Here is a 9,477-nt window from a genome sequence, read left to right as displayed (position 1 = left end):
GCCGGCTGGTTTGCCCAGAAGGGTGTCCCGGATAAGGGTGGGGGTCCCGCTGGGGTGCCTGGCCAGCCTGGGTGAGGGGCTGATGGCTGTTTGCAGGCTGGTCACACCCCCTTCAGGGTGAGGTTCCTCACTGGGATGCCTGGCCAGCCTGGGTGAGGGGCTGATGGCTATTTGCAGGCTGGTCACACCTCCTTCAGGGTGGAGGGTCCCCATGGGGTGCCTGGCCAGTCTGGGTGAGGGGCTGAGGGCCGTTATCAGAATGGCCAAGCCTGCCGGCAATGGAAGCTCCTAGCCTCTCCTTTTTTTCTTTTTTTTTATTCTGGGATTTATTTACCTTCTATAATTGAAACTTTGTAGCCTTGAGTGGAGCTCAGAGCTGGCCAGGTCGGGCAGGAAGCTTGGCTTCCTCCATTGCCAGGGGCAACCCAAGCCTCCTGCTCGCTCCAGCTCCGTGGCCACTGCTGGCTGAAAGCAGGTATCTGGGGTTTATTTATCTTCTATAATTGAAACTTTGTTGCCTTGAGTGGAGCTCAGAGCCGGGGCCGCGGCAGGCGGGAAGCTTGGCTTCCTCCATCACTGGAGCAATCAAGCCTCCTGCTTGCTCCAGCTCTGTGGCTGCCAGCCGCCATCTTGGTTGGGTTAATTTGTATATAGTCGCTCTGATTGGCTGGTGGGCATGGCTTAAGGTGTAGCGAAGGTATGGTCAATTTGCATGTTTGTCTTTTATTAGTGTAGATGTGAAGAGCTGTAAATTCAATTGAGGGTAGATTGTAATCACTTAAAATGTTTTATATAAACCATTAATCAATCTCTAAAATAACAAAACAAACGTTATAGCTAATAAGCCAAAAAGGAGATAAAATGTGATCATCAAAAATATACAATTAATCCAAAAGAAAAGAAAAAGGATAACAAAGAAAAGATGACACAAATAGAAAACAAATAGCAAGATGATACACTTAAAGTCAAACATATCAATAATCACACTAGAAGAAAATTGTCTATTCTCTCTAATTAGAAGGCAGAGATGGTCAGATTGGATTTTAGAAAAGCAAGATGCAATTATACACTGCATTCCACATACACACTTTAAATATAAAGATACAAATATGTTAAAAGTAAAAGGATGAAAGAAAAACTTACTGAATAATCAACAGAAGACTTGCTGGAGAGAACCATGATACCCAAGAACCGAAAGCGGAGACCACATAGAGACTGATAGAAGGGACAGAGGCATGAAAGGACTGGCCGGGTGCCAACAGACAGCAATTACAGAAAGATATCTCAGCTATGGGGAGGTTGCCACTGAAGACTCTTGAATTTAACCCCCAAACTTCCCCCCACCCCAGCAGAGAGCACTAGAACTGAGAAGGGTACCCACAGAATATCTGGTTGTGAAAAGAAGCAGCATTGCTGTCTGCCAGGGAGCAATGGCTAGAAATTGAGGCATCCTTTTAAAGGGCCAATGCACAAAACACCCTGTGGGGCCACCCACCTTGTGCTGCAGCAGAGGGAGGGCAGAGTGGATTGGAGCTATGTGAGCAGAAGCCAGGATTGGGGACTCGGGGGTTAGAGCTCAGAAGGCAGACACCCCAGGTTTCCTATGCTGAGTCATTCCCTCATGTACTGGAGGACATCTTTTCAACACAGACAATTGCTATACAGGTGACCTTGCCTGGGGGGAAGACAGTTGACTCACCCTATTGAAAAACACCTTGGTCTGAGGCCACTTAAGAGACTAAAAATAGCAATTAGCCTCCAGGCAGAAACAACTGCCACACCCTGTTGAAAAAAACTCACCACAACTGAGGACAATTCCCTGGGGGCAATTCAAGTCAGAATGCTATTAGTCAGTAGGCAGAGGCGGTTTCTGAAGGCATTGAGTCATTGCCTGATCTAATTAGTCAGAAACAGCATTTGACACTGTCCTGAACTAGAGATTGAGAGGTCTACCTAATACATAGTCATAAACCCAAACAGCCAAAAGCTAGACAAAACAACAACCCTCAAATGAAAGAACAAGAGAATGCTTCAGAAGAAGAGATGAAAGAAGTAGAGACAAGAAATTTATCTGAAACAGAGTTCAGAGTAATAATGGTAAAGATGCTCAACAGCACGAAAAAAGATATAGTAACTATGAAAACAGAAATAAAGAATGACATAGCACAAATAAAGAACACATTGGAAGGAATACAAAGCAGATTAGGGGAAGCTGAGGATCGAATCAGTGAATTAGAAGAGAGGGTTGAAAAAAATCACTCTATCAGAAAAGCAAACAAACAAAAAATAATTAAAAAAAAACAGAATGACAGCTTAATGGAGCTGTGGGACAATGTGAAACTTTAACAATATTAGAATAGTGGGTGTGCCAGAAGAAGCAGAAAGGGACAAAGTTATAGAAAACGTATTTGAAAAAATAATGGCAGAAAGCATCCCTTACCTGGTAAAGGAAGAAGTCACAAGTTCAAGAAGCACAGAGAACCCCAAGCAACAAGAACCCAAACTGGCCCATGCCCAGACACATTATAATTAAAATGCAAAAAATTAAACACAAAGAGAGAATCTTAAAGGCAGCAAGAGAAGAGCAAACTGTTACCTACAAAGGAGCTCCCATAAGGATGACTCCTGATTTCTCATCAAAAACTCTGCAAGCCAGAAGGGAATGGCATGAAGTACTCAAGGTGATGGAAAGCAAGGATCTGAAACCAATATGACTATATCCAACAAGGCTATCATTAAAAATAGATGGTGAAATAAAGAACTTCCCAGACAAAAAAAAGCCTAAGGAGTACATCACCACCAAGCCAGCATTACAAGAAATGCTAAAGGGACTACTATAATGAGAAGAAGAAACAGAGAGAGAAAGCTAGTCACACATAATTAAAATGGCAATAAATACTGTTAAGTACCTATCAATAATAACCCTAAATGTACATGGATACATGGATTAAATGCTCCAATCTAAAGGCATAGAGTAACAGAATGGATACAAAAACATGACCCAACTATATGCTGTCTACAAGAGACTCACCTCAGAACAACAGACGCACACAGAATGAGAGTGAAGGGATGGAAAAAAATTTCTATGCAAATGGAAAAGAAAAAAACAAGCTGGAGTAGCAATACTCATTTCTGATAAAATAGACTTTAAAAAGAAAGCCATCAAAAGAAACAACAAAGGTCACTATATAATACTAAAGAGGTAAATCCAACAAGAGGGTATAAACCTATTAAACATATATGCACCCAATATAGGAGCACCGAAATATAAAAAAAAAACTTCCAGAGGACTTTAATGGAGAGATCAACAGCAATACAGTCATAGTTGGGGACTTTAACACCCCACTGACTTCACTGGATATATCTTCCAGACCAAAACTTAACAAGGAAATAGTGACTCTAAAGGACACAGTGGATCAGATGGATTTAATTGACATTTATAGAACATTTCACCCCAAAGCAGCAGAATATACATTTTTCTAAAGTGAATATGGATCATTCACAAAGATAGACCACATGTTAGGACACAAAGCAAGTCTCTACAAATTCAAGAAGATTGAAATCATGTCAAGCATCTTCTCAGATCACAGTAGAATAAAATTAGAAATCAATTACAGTAAAAACACCCAAAAGCATTCAAACATGGATGCTAAATGGAATGTTATTAAACAATGGATGTGTTATCAATTTGATCAATCAATAAATAAAAAACATCCTGGAAACAAATAAAAATGAACACACAACAACCCCAAATCTCTGAGACACAGCAAAAGCAGTACTGAGAGGGAAGTACATAGCTCTGCAGGCATACTTCAAAAATCAAGAAATATCAGCAATAAACTATTTAATCCTACAACTTGAAGAACTAGAAAAAGAACAACAAGGTAAGCCCAAAGTAAGTAGAAGGAAGAAAATAATAAAGATTACAGCAGAAATAAATAATATAGGGGCTAAAAAACAAAAACAAAAAAATCAATGAAACCAAGAGCTGGTTCTTTGAAAGGATAACCATTAGCCAGACTCATCATTTGTTAATTTTTAATTTAATTCCACTGTGGTCAAAGAATATACATTATGTCACTTGAATCTTATAGAATTTATTGAAACTTGTGTTATGTTCAAGAATATGATCTATCTTGATAAATGTTTCATCTACACTTGAGAAGAATGTGCCATCTGCTTTTGTTGGGTAAACTATTCTATATATGTCAATCAAGTCAAGCTCATTAATAGCTTAGTTCAAGTCTACTGTATCCTTGCTGATTTTTTTGTCTACTTGCTTTATCAATTATTGAGAGGTTATTGGAATATCCAACTAGTTATAGATTTGTCTGTTTCTCCTTGTAATTCTATCATTTTTGCTTCATATGTTTTTTAGGGGCATAAACATTTAAGGTTGCCATGTCCTATAGAAGAATAGACTCCTTTATCATTATAAAATGACCTACTCTATCACTGATTTGTTTGCTTTGAAATTCACATTGTCTGATATTAATATATTTATGTCAGCTTAGCTATGGCTAGTTAACATAATTTGTCTTATTTCATCCTTTTACTTTTTAAAAAATAATTATTTATTGTTGAAAGTATTACATATGTCCCCCTTTTTCCTCCATTAACCCCCTACAGCCTGCCCTTGCACCCCTGACCCAGGCCTTCAGCACCCTATTGTCTGTATCCATGGGTTATCCACATATGCATACAAGGTCTTCGGCTGATTACCTCCCACCCACCCATCATCCCTCACCTTCCCTCTGAGATTCAGCACTCTCTTCCATGCTTCCATGTCTCTGGATCCACTCTGTTTATCAGTTTATTATGTTACTTACTAGATTCCACATATGAGTGTGATCAAGTGATACTTGTCTTTCTCTGACTGACTTGTTTCACTTAGCATCATACTCTCCAGGCCTCTCCATGCTGTCTCAAAGGGTAAGAGATTCTTCTTTTTTACTGCCACATAGTATTCCATGGTATTAATGTGCCACATCTTTTTTATCCAATCATATACTGATGGGCACTGAGGCTATTTCCAGATCTTAGCTATTTAAAACTGTGCTGCTATGAACATAGGGGTCCATACGTTCTTTCTGATTTGTGTTTTGGATTTCTTAGAATATATTCCTGGAAGTGGGATCACTGGGTCAAATGGGAGTTCCATTTTTAGTTTTTTGAGGAAACTCCATACTGTTCTCCACAGTGGCTGCACCAGTCTGCATTCCCACCAGCAGTGCAGAAGGGTTCCTTTTTCTCCACATCCTCTCCAACACTTGTTGTTTGTTGATTTGTTGATGATAGCCATTCTGACAGGTGTGAGGTGATATGGCATTGTTGTTTTGATTTGCATCTCTCGTTTAATTAGTGACTTTGAGCATGTTTTCATATGTCTTTCGGCCTTCCGTATGTCCTCTTTCGAAAAGTGTCTATCTAGGTCCGTTGCCCCTTTTTTGATTGGATTGTTTATCTTCCTATCCAACAACCATTTTTGATAAACATTCTCAGCAAAGTGGGAATAGAGGGAGCATATCTCAACATGATAAAGGCCATATACGACAAACCTACAGTCAACATCATACTCAATGGACAAAAACTAAAACCATTTCCCCTAACAACAGGAATAAGACAGTGATGTCTGCTTTCACCACTCTTATTCAACATAGTTCTGGAAGTCCTAGCCACAGCAATCAGACAAGAAGAAATAAAAGGTATCCAAATTGGAAGCGAGGATGTAAAATTCTCATTATTCACAGATGACATGATATTGTACATAGAAAACTCTAAAGACTCCACCAAAAAACTACTAGATTTAATAAATGAAGTTGGCATTCTAGCAGGATACAAAATAAACACCCCCAACTTGATGGCTTTTTTATACACCAATAATGACTTCTCAGAAAGAGAAACTAAACAAATAATCCCATTTACCATTGCAACAACAACAACAAATTAATATACTTAGGAATAAACTTAACCAAGGAGGTAAAAGATTTGTACTCCCAAAACTGAGGGATGTTGAAGAAAGAGATAGAGAAAGATATAAACAAGTGGAAGAATATACTGTATTCATGGATTGGTAGAGTTAATATTATTAAAATGTCCATACTACCCAAAGCAATCTATAGATCTATTAAAATACTAATGGCCTTTTTCACAGAGCTAGAATAAATACTCCAAAATTTTATATGGAATAAAAAAATACTCTGAATAGCTGCAGCAATTTTGAGAAAGAAAAACAAAGTTGAAGTAATCACAATACCAGACTTCAAGTTATACTACAAAGCCACTGTAATCAAAACAGCCCAGTAATGGCACAAGAACAGGCATATAGTTCCATGGAACAGAACAGAGAACCCAGAAATCAACCAAAGCCATTATGCTCAATTAATATTTGACAAAGGAGGCAAGAGCATCCAATGGAGTCACGAGAGTCTCTTCAATAAATGTTGTTGGGAAAATTGGACAGATACATGCAAAAAAAATGAAACTAAACCACCAACTAATAAATGGAAAGGGAACCTACTCTATGGGAGAACATATTTGGCAATAATACATCTGATAAAGGGTTAATATCCAAAATACATAAGGAACTCATACAACTTAACAAAAGTTAGACAATCAGTCCAATTTAAAAAATGGGCAAAGGACCTAAATAGACAGTGCTCCAAAGAGGACATACAGATGGCCAAGAGACATGAAAAAATGCTTAAAGTCACTGATCATCAGAGAGATGCAAATTAAAACTACAATAAAGTATCACCTCACACCTTTCAGAATGGCTACCATCAACAAATGAACAAATGACAAGTGCTGGTGAGGATGTGGAGAAAAGGAAGCCCTAGTACACTGCTGGTGGGAATGCAGACTGTTGCAACCATTATGGAAAATAGTATGGAGTATCTTCAAAAAATTAAATATGGAACTGCCATTTGACCCAGTGATCCCACTTCCAGGAATATATTCTAAGAAATCCAAAACACAAATCAGAAAGAACGTATGGACCCCTATGTTCATAGCAGCACAGTTTTAAATAGCTAAGATCTGGAAATAGCCTCAGTGCCCATCAGTATATGATTGGATAAAAAAGATGTGGCACATTAATACCATGGAATACTATGTGGCAGTAAAAAAGAAGAATCTCTTACCCTTTGAGACAGCATGGAGAGGCCTGGAGAGTATGATGCTAAGTGAAACAAGTCAGTCAGAGAAAGACAAGTATCACTTGATCACACTCATATGTGGAATCTAGTAAGTAACATAATAAACTGATAAACAGAGTGGATCCAGAGACATGGAAGCATGGAAGAGAGTGCTGAATCTCAGAGGGAAGGTGAGGGATGATGGGTGGGTGGGAGGTAATCAGCCGAAGACCTTGTATGCATATGTGGATAACCCATGGATACAGACAATAGGGTGCTGAAGGCCTGGGTCAGGGGTGCAAGGGCAGGCTGTAGGGGGTTAATGGAGGAAAAAGGGGGACATATGTAATACTTTCAACAATAAATAATTATTTTTTAAAAAGTAAAAGGATGAAATAAGACAAATTATGTTAACTAGCCATAGCTAAGCTGACATAAATATATTAATATCAGACAATGTGAATTTCAAAGCAAACAAATCAGTGATAGAGTAGGTCATTTTATAATGATAAAGGAGTCTATTCTTCTATAGGACATGGCAACCTTAAATGTTTATGCCCCTAAAAAACATATGAAGCAAAAATGATAGAATTACAAGGAGAAACAGACAAATCTATAACTAGTTGGATATTCCAATAACCTCTCAATAATTGATAAAGCAAGTAGACAAAAAAATCAGCAAGGATACAGTAGACTTGAACTAAGCTATTAATGAGCTTGACTTGATTGACATATATAGAATAGTTTACCCAACAAAAGCAGATGGCACATTCTTCTCAAGTGTAGATGAAACATTTATCAAGATAGATCATATTCTTGAACATAACACAAGTTTCAATAAATTCTATAAGATTCAAGTGACATAATGTATATTCTTTGACCACAGTGGAATTAAATTAAAAATTAACAAAAGCTTCTTAAGAAAATTTCTCATATGTTTACAAACTGTAACACATACTTCTAAATATCTCATGAGTCAAAGAAGAGATCAAAAGGAAAATTAGAAAATATTTTGAACAGGGTAAAAATAAAAATACAATATATCAGAATTTGTGGTATGTAGCTAGAAGTAGGTTAGAAAGATCTCAAATCAATGATCAAAGTTTCCACTTAAAAAGTATTAAAGGAAAATAAAATTAATTAGAAGAAATGATTGAAGTATAATGCTGCAACCTTTTACAGCTAGGGTTCAGGATCTGAAGAAGGTGCTGCACACAAATGAAAACACTAGACAATAAATATGAATTTAGAAGGCATGAGGGGCCAGGTGGAAACCTCTCTCTATTGGAGAAGCTCTCTGAAACCCTGTCCTTGTCAGCTTTTATTCACTTGAATACCCATTTGCCCTTTAGGAATGCATACAGGCATATCAAAGGTAAAGTTTGGTAAACAGTAAAAGGATTATCAGGTTAGGGAATTGCCTTGAGCCATTGAGCCCACATCAGGGCAATATTATGCTGATTTTCAGCCCTGCCGAATATCAAAGTCCATTGGCCTTCCAATGGGTCTTTTGCATTAATGCTAACTACTGTTGGTTTTAGCCTCCAACAGTATAAACCAGTAATATAAGAACCAGAAAAGCAATAGTGAAAAACAATGAAACGAAAGGCTGGTTATATGAGATAAAAAAAAATTGATAAAACTCTAGTTAGACTTATAAGAAAGAAAAGGACATAAATTTCCAATATTAAAAATAAGAAAGGGCACAGCACTACAGATTAGACTAACATTATAAGGGTAATATGGAAATATTAAAAATAACTTTGGTGTGAATAAGTTTGAAAACATAAATAAAATGGACAAACTTCTTGAAAGATGCAAACTATCAAAACTCCCTAAGAAGAAATAACCCAAATATATGTATTAAATAAATTGAATTTGTATTTAAAAGCATTCCTATTAATATAGCTCCAGTCCCAGATGCCAAATATTTAAGGAAAAATAATAGCAAATCCACTACAATTTTTTTTTTCAGAAAATTGAAGAAGGGATATTTCCCAACTCATTCTGTGGGCCAACAGTACCCAATACCAAAACCAGAAAAAAGATGGCACAAAAAAAAAGAAAACTATTAACCACTATTCCTCATGAATATAAATAGATAAATGCCTTTAAAAGTTTTCAAATCAAATCCAACAATATATTAGAAGCATAAATATCATTGCCAAGTGGGACTTATTCCAGGAATACAGGGTTGGTTTAACATTTAAAATTAATGTAATTCACCATAATAACAAACTAAAGGAGGCAAACCATATGATTATCTTAATAGATGAAGAAAAAGCACTTGACTAAATCCAACATGCATTCCTGGTTTAAAAGAACAACTCAGTAACACTAG

Source organism: Myotis brandtii, unplaced genomic scaffold (assembly GCF_000412655.1).
Source record: "Myotis brandtii unplaced genomic scaffold, ASM41265v1 scaffold199, whole genome shotgun sequence".
Taxonomy (NCBI): Eukaryota; Metazoa; Chordata; class Mammalia; order Chiroptera; family Vespertilionidae; genus Myotis; species Myotis brandtii.
Note: the sequence above shows the minus strand (reverse complement) of the source record.